Here is a 14206-nt window from a genome sequence, read left to right on the forward strand (position 1 = left end):
TATGGCCTGGCCCTCTAGTGGTTGGGCTAAAAGAAGGGGAAAGAAAGCTTTTAACATTACAACAAAGTTGTAAAGGTGTTTTTACTTGTGGGCACACTTCGAAATCTTTAGTCTGGAATGAAACCCGAAGAACACCAACTGTTATTTCTCCTGCTGTTGTGTAGGGATGGCCTGGTGGCATTCTAAAATTTTGTATATTTTCTGATCCTGATGAAAAATGAATTATTCCCTTGAGTTGCAAGGTATTAGAATCAGATCTGATAATCTGGCCAGCCACTAACAGACTCATCAAGAGGTCACTTCACATATGAAACAGTGCATATGAAAAGCTTCTACCACAATCCACAATGTTATTTTCCTTCATTTCTGATCCTTCCTTTCCTCTAAAAACGAGAGTAGTATCAAGATGTTTAGAGACTGCCTGGCATGATGGCGCAATACTATAATCATGGCACTCAGGAGGCTGAGGCAGGAGGGTCATTGTAAGTTCCAGACTAGCCTGGGGTTACAAAGTGAGCTCTCAGCCAGCCTAAACTGCATAGCAAGATACTGTGTCAAAAAAGACAAAAAAAAGTTTAAAGTTTGGAGACTAAGATGATACAGTATTTAGGGCTTAGTAAGGATTCTATAAATTTCTTTTTTTTTTAAGGGCTCTATAAATTTCAAAACAAAACCTTTACCACTTCCAGTACTGTTAGTTCATTTTCCATAAGCACTCTGGCTTCCAGAATCCTCTGGAAAAGATAAGACCTCTTTTTAGTAGCTAAAGCTTTATGTATCAGTGAAAATTTTTACTGGGTTGAGATTGTGTAGCTCAGTAATAGAGTCCTTGCGTAGCATGTCCAAGGCTCTGGGTTCAGTTTCCAGCACGACAAAAAAAAAGTGAGAAAGAGAAAAAAAACTTTAGCTTTTATATTATAGTAAGACTTCGTGTTAGTCTTTAATTTCAGAAAAATAGGTTCCCTCAAAAGAGGGAAAGAATTGATTTTTATTAAGCTCAGTGACATAAATTTTTACAGATTGAGAAACGACAACGGAGAAGATAACATAGCTAATAAACAGCCAAACCAGGGGTGAGTTTTGTTTTGTTTTCTTGTCTCCTCCACCCCCACCCCAGTGTTACTGTGTTTTGAACCAAAGACTTTCTCCACTGTCCTGGGCAGAAAAATTATAGGCCTATACCACCACACCCAGATGGAAGCAAGGATTCTTACCCTTTGCATAAACCTATAAGAAATTTTAAGATGTTAAATTGTGACACCAAGCATGGTGGCACAGGCCCATAATCTGAACACTTGGGAGGCTGAGACAGGAGGAATGCTCAGTTTGAGACCAGCCTGGGTTACACAGTCAGTTCAAGGCTGTCCTGAACTGCATAGTGAGACACTGTCTTAAAAAACAAAAGAAAAAACCCCAGCATGATGGCTCACACCTGTAATCCCAATACTTGGGAGGCTAAGGCAGGAGGATCGGAAGTTCAAGACCATCCTGAGCTACAAAGTGAGCTGTATATGAGCTACAAACCTGAGCTGTATAATGAGACCCTGTCTCAAAAAGACAAAAAAAGAAGGAAAGAGGAGGGGAAGGATATAGCTCAAAAGATGTAAGCACCTGTGTGGCAAGTTACAAGGTCCTGAGTTTGATTTCAGGTATCAAAAAACAGAAAGTTGTTTGGTGGAGCAACAATACCTGATCAAGGTCCTGAAAAGAATTTTTACCGTAGAGCAGTGGTGGCAAACCTATGGCTCCTTTGTCATTGAAAGTTCTGAAAGGTTGGCCATCACTAGTCTAGAGTTGGGTAACCTCTCACCTTGTTATCCAAGTAGTTTTGTTGATTTTTTTTTTTTTTTTTCTGGTACAGGACCGCCTGCTTGCAAGGTAGGCGCTTATGCCGCTGAGCTAAATCCCCAGCCATCCAAGTAGTTTTGTTTATCTCCACTTACAGTGACAAACTGAGATTTTGAGATTAAGTTACTAGCCCAGAGGTGATAATTTAGACCCTGTAGATGCTAAGGATACTCACCTCATTTCACTGCCTTTCAAGTACATTCTCTCATTAGCTCTGGCTATTTGTCAGCACTGTCCTATGCTATATCTGTTGCGCCGGACTTCACAACCCTTAACAGAACTTTGTAGTGATTTCTTTGCCATTAACAGCACTAAATGGGTGATGCTTGTACTCTCCCTAGCAAAGACTTAAACCTCATGTGTCTTGACAGAAATACTGCTTATTTTATCACTGTTCCGACACTTTGCTAACTTGGTACTGTATCTGGCAGCCCTTCCCCAACTCCAGGGGTTAGATCTTATTTAATGTAAACCCTAAACCCCATTTTAATTCTTATCTCCCTGGAAGGTGATTGATTTAGGCGTAGACATACAATGCAATGCGATTCTATTAGATGTGAAGAAAAGCCTTGAGAACTTCTGGAGTAGCCTTTCTTACTTAGAAGTAATGTGCCAGTTTTTGTTTTTTTATTTTTAATTTTTGCCAGTTTGTATTCTAACTCATGCTTTACCAAACTGAGACCTTCACAAAAAGATAGGAAAACTATAATAATAATGGTCAGTGTTTATGTGGAACTTGTTAAATGCTAGGCATTCTTTTTTTTTTAAACAGTTTCACTATACAGTTCAGGCTGACCTCAAACTCTTGGCAATCCTTTTGTCTCAGCCTCTTGAGTGCTGGGATTGTAAACATGCACTACCATGCCCAGCCTTAAGCATTCTGACTTTTACATTATTCATTTAATTCTCAATTTCTAGTGTTTTAGTTCAGGAAAATGAAACACAAAATGCTTCAGTAATTAAGCAGGGTCATGTAGCATGTTACAACTTTTCTGTTAATAACAGACTACTAATATGATGTTGACCACATAAAGTATAATGGAGTTGAGCTAGTTGTAGTGGCACATGCCTGTGATCCTAGCACTAGGCAGGCTGAGGCAGGAAGATCTTTGGGAATTCAAGGCCAGCCTAAAGTACATAGTGAGACCCTGTCTCAAAACTACAGAATATAACGAACCAAAAAAGATTATTTAGAGTTGGAAAATTCGGTGAACATAAAACTGCAGACCATAACAGATTCCTTAAAAAGTTTGAAAAGAGTCAAGTGTTATGGAGCATGTTTGTAGTTCTAGCTACTTGGGAGGCTGAAACGGGAAGATTGTAAGCTTAAGGCAAGCCTGGGCAATTTAATGAAACCCTGTGTCAAAAATTTTAAAAATGAGGAAAGTGTAGTGATGTAGCTAAGTACTAGAGCACCGTCAGGCTTGATTCTCAGTACCTAAATAAATAAATAAATAAATATTTGAAAACGTGGATCAAAACACCAAAATTTTCACTTACAGGAATATCCATGATATATTATTTGCCTATAAGCTAGTCTATCATGAAAAAAAGAAACCAAGCAAACAAACTACGATGGTCATACATATTTATGAAAAGAATGATGCTCTGCTCAGGAACCTCAGGCCAGTACTTCAGGAGTATTTCAGAAGGAGATACCAGCATAGATGACAGGGCCGTGCATGTTACTGCCTCTGAGACCTTCCAGTGGGATAAGTTGTAGAGACAGAAGATGATGATATTGATGACCTTGACCTTTTGTTCATTGTGGATTTTGGTATGGGGAATCAAACTCAGAACCTTGTGCTTGCCAAGCAAGTGCTTGTGCCATGAGCTAAATCACCAGCCTAATCCTTTTGATAGGGCTACATTGTTTTCTATTTGACTTAAAGGAGATTGAACACAGGGCCTTGTGCATGTTAGGCAAGTATTCTACCACTGTGCTACACACCCACCCCTAAGTGTGTTTGTGTCTTAATTTAACAAGTTAAAAAATGAAAAGGAAAATATGAAGTAAAGAAAGTATCTTCAGACAGTTACGTAATGTAGTTGCGTTTTAATTGTTACCACAAAGAAGCCAAAAATTTTTTTTAATTAAAAGTTCATTTTTAAAGCTGAATAAGTGGGGCTGGGGATTTTGCTCAGCGGCATAATCGCCTGCCTTGCAAGCAGGCAGTCGTGAGTTCGATCCCTGGTACCGATAAAAACGAAAAAGACAAAAAAAAAAAAAAAAAAAGCTGAATAAGTTTAATTTGGGTATAATGAAATTTTTAAATTAAAATTTTAGAAGGTAGGGCCGGGGATTTAGCGGCATAACCTGGCAAGTATAAGGTCAGGAGTTTAATCCCCAATCCCTGGTACCAAAAAAAAAAAAAAAAATATATATATATATATATATATATATATATATGGGCAAAATATATTAAACTAAGATAAATTTATTATTGGTGAAAGGAAAAACTTCTTTTTGAGACAAGATCTTGCTGTGCTGTTCAGGCTGGCCTTGGGCTCACTTTGTAGCCCAGACTGGTTTCAAACTTGCAACAATCCTCCTGCCTCAGCCTCCCGAATACTGGGGATTACAGGAGTGCGCCACCAAGGCCGGCAAAAAAACATTTTTTGAGACAGAGTCTTGCTCTGTATTTCAGGCTGGTCTCATAATTACTATGTAGCCCAGGCTGGCCTTGAACTCAGGAACCTCAGGCCAGTACTTCAGGAGTATTTCAGAAGAAGACAAAGACCAACTGACTTATATCTTTGTGTTACTATTGGGCCTGCTATGTGATCCCCCTACCTGAGCCTCCTGAATGCTGGGATTGCAACAATACATCACTACAACCAGTGTTAAAAGAATTTGTTGTTGTTGTTATGGTGTGTGTGTGTGTGTGTGTGTGTTTGTTTTCGTGCCAGGAATCCAACTCAGGAACTTGTATTTGCCAGGCAGGTGTTTATGCTGCTGAGGTACATCCCAGCCCAGAAAGGATTTTTTAAAATAAACTTAGCCTAAATGTACAGTATTTATAAAGCCTACAGTGCAGAGCAATGTCCTAGGCGTTCACTTTTTTTTTTTTTTTCCTGTCTTTTTGAGACAAGATCTCCTACACAGTTCAGGCTGGCCTTGAGCTCACTCTGTAGCCCAAGCTGTTCTGGAATTTGCAACAATCCCTTCCTGCCTCAGCCTCCTTAATGCTGGAATTACAGGCATGTGCCACCACGCCCAGCTAGTCCCAAAACTCTTGAGAGACTGAGGCAAGAGGATACAAATTCAGTTATATCGGGACAATTTAGCAAGACCCTATCTCCAAAGAGAAAAATAGTGGGAGTGAGGCGCTAGAAATGTAGTTCAGTGCAGAAGCCTTGGGGTTCAATTTCAGTACAAAACAAAAACCTCACTGAAAGTATTACTACTTCAAGAACTATTGAAATTAATTTCTTCTGTAGTATCCCCTGTGATTACTGGTTCTGCTGCATCAGTGTTTTTTTGTTTTGTATTTATTTTTGAATTTTTAAAGACAGGATCTTGTGATGTAGTTCAGCTGGCCTTGAATCACTGGGCCTCAAATTTACAGTGATCCTCCAGCCTCAGTCTCCCAAGTGTTAGGATTACAGGTAGACACCATGCCTTGCTTCTAAAACATTTTTCTGCATGGTACATAGCACATAGTAAATATTCAACTACTAACTATTAGACACGTGATAAACAGAATGATTGCTGATAACTAGCAGTCTTCACTTTGTAAACAAAGTCACTCCTGATAATTAATAGTAGTTAATAAAACTTAATAAAGTGTTTTTTGTATGTCAGGCCCAATAGTAACACAAAGATATAAGTCAGTTGGTCTTTGTCTTTGAAGGAACAGTAGAAACATTGTAACAGTAGAAATATTAAGCATTTTTTGGTGGTGCTAGGAATTGGACTTAGCCTTGAGCATGCTATGTAAGTGCTATACCACTGAGCTATATCTCCAACCCACTAGACCCATATTATGGCCTGGTCTGGTCTGGTTTGGTCTGATCTTTTCTTTTCTCTCTTTCTTTTTTAAAATCATCTTGAGACAGGGTTTCACTATGCAGTTCAGGCTGGCCTTAAACTCACTTTGTAGTCCAGGCTGGCTTCAAATTCATGGCCATCCTCCTGCTTCAGCCTCCTAAATGCTGGGGTTATAGATATGCACCACCATGCCTGACAGAAAGCATATTATGAATGTTTGTCTGAAACTCTTATTTTTAGGAGCTAGATGTATCACAGTTACTCATTAATTTTCAGCAGATGTTTGAGTGTTCACTTTGTGCCAGGGATTGTTCTAGGCCTAAAATATAGTGGTGAATGAAACAGACAAAAAGCTGTCTTTGGTGAAATCCCAGAGTTTGTATTCTAGTAGATAATAGTGAAATAAACCAAGTGGAAACTGGCAGAGGAACTGTAGAGCCCCATTTCCTATTTACAGAGTGCCAGTCAATTGTTGCCATAAAAGAATATGAATCTAGTGTTGCTTTAGTACATAATTTCTCATTCCTTTCTACAGTCCCTCCTGTTCCCCTGCCCCTATTTTGAAGCTAGAAATCTAAAGCTGGATGTGGTGGTACATACCTGTGTTCTAGCACTCAGGAGGCTGAAGCAAGAGGCTCTCCCTCCCTGAGTTTGAGGCCAGCCTGGGCTACATATTAATAAGTTCAAGCCCAGGCTAAAATATAGGGTGAGACCCTATCTCAAAAAACAGAATAGCAGGGCTGGGAATGTAGCTCAGTAGTAGAGTTCTTGCCATACATTCATAATGCCCTGGATTTGATCCCCAGCACCACACACACACACACACACACACACACACAAATTGAATAACAGAAAATAGAAGTCTGGGTTTTAGGCTGAGTGTGTAGCTCAGTTGAAGAGTACTTGCTTAGCATATGTAAGGATCTGGGTTTAATGAGGGGAGAGTCTCTGGATTTTAACTAAATGTGGGTATTTACTGAGCTTTATGTTACAAATTGAATTTTTTTCTTTGCTTGCTGTCCTGGGGATTGAACACTAAGGGATATTGAACCAGAGCCTTGCTCATTCTCAGCAAGCACTTCAATGGTGAGCTGCTTCCTCAGCTCTTTATTTTGTTTTAATTAATTAAGTTTATTGGTACATTGTAGATATACATAGTGATAACATTCATCATAAGGAACTGTACTGCACATGATATACCTTGATTCTTTTTTTTCTCCCCTTTCCCTTCCCTCCCTTCAACCGCTCTTCCCCTCCTTATTTATAGAAGCTTTAGTTTCCATTTTTGTCTTCCTTTTTATTTCTTTTCCCCTATCCCCTTTCCTAGTTTCCCTTCCCATTTGAATATTTCTTCCTGTACACAATATCTGTTACACATTTTGATCCTTATTTACACTTTCAGTATCTCACACTAGAGAAATCATGCAATATTTGAACATGTTTGTCCAATTTGTTTCTCTTAAGACTATGGTCTCAAGATATATCCATTTAACTAGAAATATCTCACATTTATTCTTTGTAGCTGAGCAGTATTGTCTGTTGTATTAAAAAGACATACCTTCATTCATCAGTTGATGGGCATTTGGACTGTTTCCAAGGTTAGCTATTACAAACTGTGCCGCTGTAAACATAGGTATGCATATATCACTGTGGTATGATGCCTTTCTTTCAACAAAATACCAGAAGAGGAATAACTGGGTCCAATGGAATCTTTTTTTTTTTTTTTTTTTTTTTTTTTTTTTGAGACAGGGTTTCACTATGCAGTTCAGGCTGGCCTTGAACTCACTTTGTGTCCCAGGCTGGTCTCAAATTCTCAACAAGCCTCCTGCCTCAGCTTTCTGGGATTATAGGTATGTGCCACCATGCCTGGGTAGTTTTAGTTTTTTGAGGAATCTTCACACTGATTTCCACAGTGGTTGCACCAGTCTATACTCCCACTAAATGTGGAGAAGCAGTCTCTTAGTAATAAAGCTGGACGTGGTGGCTCACACTTGTAATCTCAGCACTTGGGAGACTGAAGCAGGAGGATCGTTGACAGTTCGAGACCAGCCTAGGCTACAAAGTGAGCTCAAGGCCAGCCTGAATTGCGTAGAGAGACCCTATTTCCAAAAAAAAATTTCTTGATAATAGTCATATTTTCTGGAGGGAGATGGGACCTCAGCACTGTCTTAATTTGCATCTCTCAAATGACTAGTGATGTTGAACATTTTTTTATATGTTTATTTGCCAGTTTTACTTCATCTGAGATGTGTCTATTCTATTCATTTCAGATGCCCATTTTTGGACTGGGTCTTTAAATTGGGGATATCTAACTTTTTTTTCCAAGTTCTTTATGTATATGCTGTATACTAGTCCTTTGTCTGAGAAACAACTGGCACAACTTTTTTCCCACCTGTGGGTTGTCTCTTCACACTCTTGGTGGTTTCTCTTGCTATGCAAAAGTTTATGAGATTCCAGTTTTTTGTTGTAATATTTCCTGTGCCATTGGGTTTTTGTTCATAAAGTCTTTGCCTGCACCAGTGGCTAAGAATTCTGCCTATTCTATTTTCCTGCAGATTTAGTGTTTCTGTTTTAACATTTTGTTTGTTTTTTGATACCAGGAATTGAACTCAGGACCTTGCACTTGCCAGGCACTGTGCCACTGAGCTGTATACCAGGCCCCAAGACACTTTTAAACACCTTGGTGATAAGAGCTTTAGACTTAGTAGGTATTAAGTCATAATATACATTTGGAGAAAGGTTCACAAAATCCTAAGTTCATATATTAAATTAGGTAGATAATTTAAATTTTAGTTGATACAGCTCTAAGCTGGTCCTTATGTTATTATGGGTTTTGTTGTTGTTGTTGTTGTTTTGTTTTGTCTTTTTCATTTTTATCGATACTGGGGATCGAATTCACGACTGCCTGCTTGCAAGGCAGGCGCTTATGCTGCTGAGCTAAATCCCCCAGCCCCTGTTACTATGTTTTATTGTAATGTGTCAAGTACATAGTTCTGGTTCTTCAAAGCTTATATTTTCGGAGGCATCAGCACTGCAATTTTCTTGTTCTTTTTGTGCTTGAATTGTTAGCATTATTTCCAGTCAATGTCTTCATAGTACTGTAAGCACTTACTCATTTTGTGAATGTTAATTTAAATCTTGAAAATTTGTTGTTTTTTTTTTTCTTTTTTTGTCTTTTTTGTCTTTATCGGTACCAGGGATCGAACTCAAGACTGCCTGCTTGCAAGGCAGGTGCTTATGCCGCTGAGCTAAATTCCCAGCCCCAAATCTTGAAAATTTGTAAACCCACTTAATTAGGCACACAATGTGGTAGAATGCTACAGTTTGTGAAGTGCACATAAACTACTGTCATCACATGCATGGTATAACAGTCTTCTTTCAAGAAAACCTTGCCATCTGGCCAGCAGATATAAGTTACCAGTATTAATGGGTTAGTAAGTATATCAAACATTAATAGGGTTTATGTGTGTCTCCCTTTCTCAGAAGGAGCAGTCCAGAGTGCTGTACATGGGAAGGCGTTCCAACGCAGCCTAGAAAGTCAGGAAGTCTTTATTATTATTATTTGGTTTGAGGTTTTTTTTGTTTTGTTTTGTTTTTTTGTCTTTTTCTTTTTTATCGGTACCAGGGATCGAACTCACGACTGCCTGCTTGCAAGGCAGATGCTTATGCAGCTGAGCTAAATCCCCAGCCCCCAGGAAGTCTTTATACTTAGATCCAGCTCTTAGTAGGGGGAGGGAAGGAGAAGGAGTAATTCAGAAGCTAATTAGATTAATGGCATATGAATTGATGTTTGGGCTTTATCCTGAAAATAGTGAAATACAATTGAAGGACTTTAATCTCCGAAGTCAAATGACTTTTTGCCCCTTACTAAGTAGTCCGGGCTGGCTTTGAACTCATTATGTTGCCCAGGTGGCCTCGAACTCTCAATCTTCCTGCCTCAGCCTCCTCTGAGTGCTAAGATTACAGATATTCACCACCATTTCCTGCTCCAAATAGGAGATTCTCTTTAAATAATGTGTAGTTCATAGCAAGGGATGAAGGCTGCAGCAACTGAGGTACTAATAGTACAGAATAAGAGAAATATGAATCAGCACAACTTGATTATTGATTTCATCTGGTGGTTAAAGTGGACTACCATCAGATAATAGGCATAACTCATAGGCTTCCTTGCTTTAAACAGCAGAACCAGTAACGATGGTGTTAACTGAGATGAGTTAAATTTGGATACTTTGATACATCTTAGTCTCCAAGGGAAGGTGTCCAAAAAGTGATTGAATATAGAAGTGTGGAACTCAAGAGTAAAGCCTGGAAGGGAGTTAATGGGGAGAGGGAGGAGGGAATTAGGGTGCAAATTGGGGGATGGTATATCAAAATATATGCTTTAAAACCCAATTAATAGGCACTGATAATAAAAAGGGGGGAAAGGGCCAGGGATTTAGCTCAGTGACGTGAGCACCTGCCTGCAAGCGCAAGGTCATGAGTTTGATCCCCAAAAAAGAAAAACACTGAAGCCTGGGAGTAGAAATAGAAGTTTGCCCATCTCTGTGTTTATTTCTCTCAATATGGTAATTAAAACCATAGTCAGTGATAGTACTTAGGAAAAATGTGTGTCTAGAGGGATGGGCTAAAGAGAGAATGGATGTAGAGATGTAGCTCAGGGCTAAAGTATGTGCTTGGGCTGGGGATTTATCTCAGTGGCTCAAGCACTTGCCTAGTAAGTGTGAGGTCGTGAATTCAAACCCTGGTACCAAAAAACAAAATAAAGCATGTGCTTGCCATGTGTTGAGGCCCTGGGTTCAATCCCTAAGACCAAAAAATAAAAATACAGAAGAACCTCAAGATATATTAGCTGTAATATATAGAAAGCAGGGAAACAAAGTGCTAAATTGGAGGAAGAAAACAGTGATACCAGTAGTATCACAGAAACCAAGAAAAAGAATATTTCAAGAAGGTTGTCAGGGTAGATTGTTGCCAAGAGGACAAGCCAAAAAACAAAACAAAAACTGAAGAGGTGACTGGACCTGGTGGTGCATGCCTTTAATTCCAGCATTTGGGAAGCCGAGGTAGGAGAATCACTGCAAGTTCAGGGTCAGCCTGCGCTACATAGTGAGTTCAGGGCCAGGACTACATAGCAAGACCCTGTCTCAAAACAACCAAAAGCAGAACTAAACTAAACTGAAAAGAAAGGTCTTTTGGGTTTACTTATCAGTGGCCTTTTTGATGGCATGGGAGCAAATGGTAGTAAGCTCAGAAGTGAGAAGAAGAGGCTGGGGATATAGCTCAGCAGCATAAGTGCCTGCCTGGCAAGTGCAAGGTCCTGAGTTTGATACCTGGTACAAAAAAAAAGAAGAAGAAAAATAAGAAAGAGGAAGAGAAAGTTGAAGGGGGGGGGTGAGAAAAAAGAATCAAGATCTGTCATGTGCAGGTACAAATTCCCTATGATGAATTTGATCATTATGTATATCTAAAATGTACCAATAAAAATTTTAAAAACACACACAAAAGTGTGAGAACTGTATGTGGTAATGCATATCTATAATCCCAAAAATTCATGAGGCTAAAGCAGGGGGATCACGAGTTTGAGCTCAGCCTGGGCAATTTAGCAACTTAATGAGACCTTGTCTCAAAATAAAAGAAGGGTTGGGATGTAGTACAATATGAAGGCATGGGTCCAGTCTCCGGTAATGGGAAGGGAAAAAACTCTAAAACAAAATAATCAGAAAACTAAATATACAGCTACCTACCAGTAAGTAATTCCACTCCTAGGTGTTTATTCAGGGAAAGTGGAAATTTATATGCCTAAACACAGATTTATACAAAAATGTACATAGCCATGCTGTCATAAGAGGCAAGCCTGCAACCCAGCCTGGGCAATTTAGCAAGTCCATGTCTCAAAATAAAAAGGGCTGTTGATGTAGCCCATTGCAACATCCTTGGTTTCACTCCTCAGTACTGAGTAGGGAGGCAGGGTGAGAGAAGAGGACAGACTGTTTTAAGAAATGGATGTAAGGAGAGAAGAAGCAAGTTGATGAGGCTCTTGTAATGTCCAGGCAAGACAATTATGAATACCTGAATTAGACCCTGGCAGCAGGAATGGAGAAAAAGAGACAGGTCCAAAAATAATTAGGAAATAAAGCCAGCCACTCTTAGTGCTTGGACATAAGAACAGGGATAAGTGAAATAGAATTGTCAAGGATTACTCTCCAGTTTCTGAGGTGTTTTGTTTTTTCTTTTTGGTTTTCTGTGAGAGTATTACTGTGTAGTTCAGGTTAGCCTTGAACACATGGTGATCCTCCTGTCTCAGCCTCCATGCCTAGCTTTTTTTTTTATAGCTTTTTTTCAGACAGGGTCTTGTTTTGTAATTCAGACTGGTCTTGAACTCATCTAAACTGGCCTCGATTCCTCCCCCTTCTTGGGCAAGGTCTTGATATGTAGTTGAGACTGGCCTTGAACTCACCATGTAACCCCAGCTGGCCTTGAACTGATCACAATTCTTTCTCAACCTCTGGAGTACTGGAGTTACAGGCTGGACCAGTTTCTGGCTTCAAAAGCCACGCTATGTTGATACAGATCTATAATCCATTATTAGGTCAAAGTCTGTCTACCTTTTTTTGGTCGTGGGGTAACCAGAAATCAAACTCAGGACCCCACACTTGCCAGGCAGGCACTGCACTGTTGAGTTATATCCCAAGCCTCTCCACCTTTTTATATGTGTTCATATATCAAACCCAGGCAGGGCCTCTTACATGCTAAGCAAATACCACATTTTCCCCCAAAATAAGACCAGGTCTTGTATGAATTTTTGCTCCAAATGATGCAGTAGGGCTGCTTTTCAGAGGATGTCTTATTTTTTTAAGTATAGCCATCTACATTTATTTGTGTATAAAAATCTACATTCATTCTTGCACAAAAATGATTATTCAAATACAATCATGTCATCTTCTTCTAGAACATCGTCATAATTCTCCAAACCCCAAATTTTGACTTGAGTTTCTTGCAACTTCATTTCCTGTAAAACCGTTGTCTCTATTCTCTCATCCCCAGCAAAAGAGCTCTCCTTAAATGAACATGTCTTGTCCATTTAGCCAGCTCGTAGTGCATTGGCAACACAGCTGTCAGTAATTTTAGTATATGTGCTGCCAAAGTGAGCATAGCTGTCAGTGATTTTTGTCCCATGGCATTTAGTCAGTCTCTTACAGGCTAGATTTCACAAAGTTTCCATTAAACCAACTGTTAATTAAAGACCTACAAGACAGGAGTGACAACAAAAACGATTACAGTTAAGAATGAGGGCCCACACAAAAGTGATAAAAAATTGCAGGCACCAAAATTCAGAACACATTTCACCCAAGTGCATTATTTAGTATGTTTGTTAGAACACACAGTGTACTGAATTATAAAGATTCATGTTAAGACACAGCTACATCTGTTCATTACCAAGTTTGCACATTATTTATGTGCTGTGTCCATACTCCAATTGATCATTCAGCAATAAATCTCAAATTCATGTATTTATGTAGGTTTTACCTCTTTTCCAAAGATACCCACTTATATACCAATAATTATAATTTATATTATCATTTACTTTATTAATGTCAATAATATTTACATTTAATTGTTTGTTAATTTATAATTCATTACATCCACTGTAACAACAGACATACTAAATGTGTCCATTTAGTTGAGATTCTTTTTTTTTTTTTTCTTTTTTTCTTTTTGCGGTATTGCAGATTGAACTCACGACCTCGCACTGCCAGGCAGACGCTTATGCCACTGAACTAAATCCCCGGCCCTTAGTTGAGGTTCTTAACTGGGATGTATTTCTGGGGTAGGATTTACATTACAAACATTCTGAAAGATGCTAGGACTTATTTTGGGAGAAATACATAGTCATATATCTTCATATTTCTAAGTATTTTCCTTTTATATTTTAATCTTTTAATTGGCTTACAATATTTGTACTTATTTCTGGAGTATGGAGAAGTAATTATGTATGATAATTCAATATGTATGTAATGTGTAATGATGAAGTCAGGGCAGTTAGCATTTCTATTTTCTCCAACAATCCTTTCTCCAATTTATCCCCTGTATATGTCAGGAACAAGTTTCATACTTTTCTAGTTATTTTAAATATATCATAAATTGTTGTAAACTATAATTACCTTACTGTGCTGTAGAACACCAGAAATAATTCCTCTGTTCTAGTTGTCTTTTGATACGGGATACCTAATGTCCCCATACCCTGCCTTTTTCAGTCTCGAGTAACCACTATTAAATTCTTTTTTATGAAATAGATTTTTTGGTTTTTGAGAGGTTTTTTTTTTTCTTTTTTCAAGTTTCTACAAAGGAGTAAGAACATACAGGCTT

The 14206-nt window shown here is 38.7% G+C and overlaps 1 protein-coding gene across 2 annotated transcripts in view; it reads left to right on the plus strand.

The window, feature by feature from the left end:
• The window catches only part of Kpna6 (karyopherin subunit alpha 6), a 55509-nt gene that overhangs the window by 1098 nt on the left and 40205 nt on the right, over positions 1 to 14206 (plus strand). The window contains exon 2 of one of the 2 annotated variants that reach the window (XM_005004237.4): positions 1020 to 1073. The exons of the other annotated variant lie outside the window; for it this stretch is intronic. The gene's annotated coding sequence lies outside the window, so the exon portion shown is untranslated. The remainder of the gene's footprint in view (positions 1 to 1019; positions 1074 to 14206) is intronic. 2 annotated transcript variants of the gene reach the window in all.

Source organism: Cavia porcellus, unplaced genomic scaffold, assembly GCF_034190915.1.
Source record: "Cavia porcellus strain 051 isolate PalLab524CR breed Dunkin Hartley unplaced genomic scaffold, mCavPor4.1 scaffold_25, whole genome shotgun sequence".
NCBI lineage: Eukaryota > Metazoa > Chordata > Mammalia > Rodentia > Caviidae > Cavia > Cavia porcellus.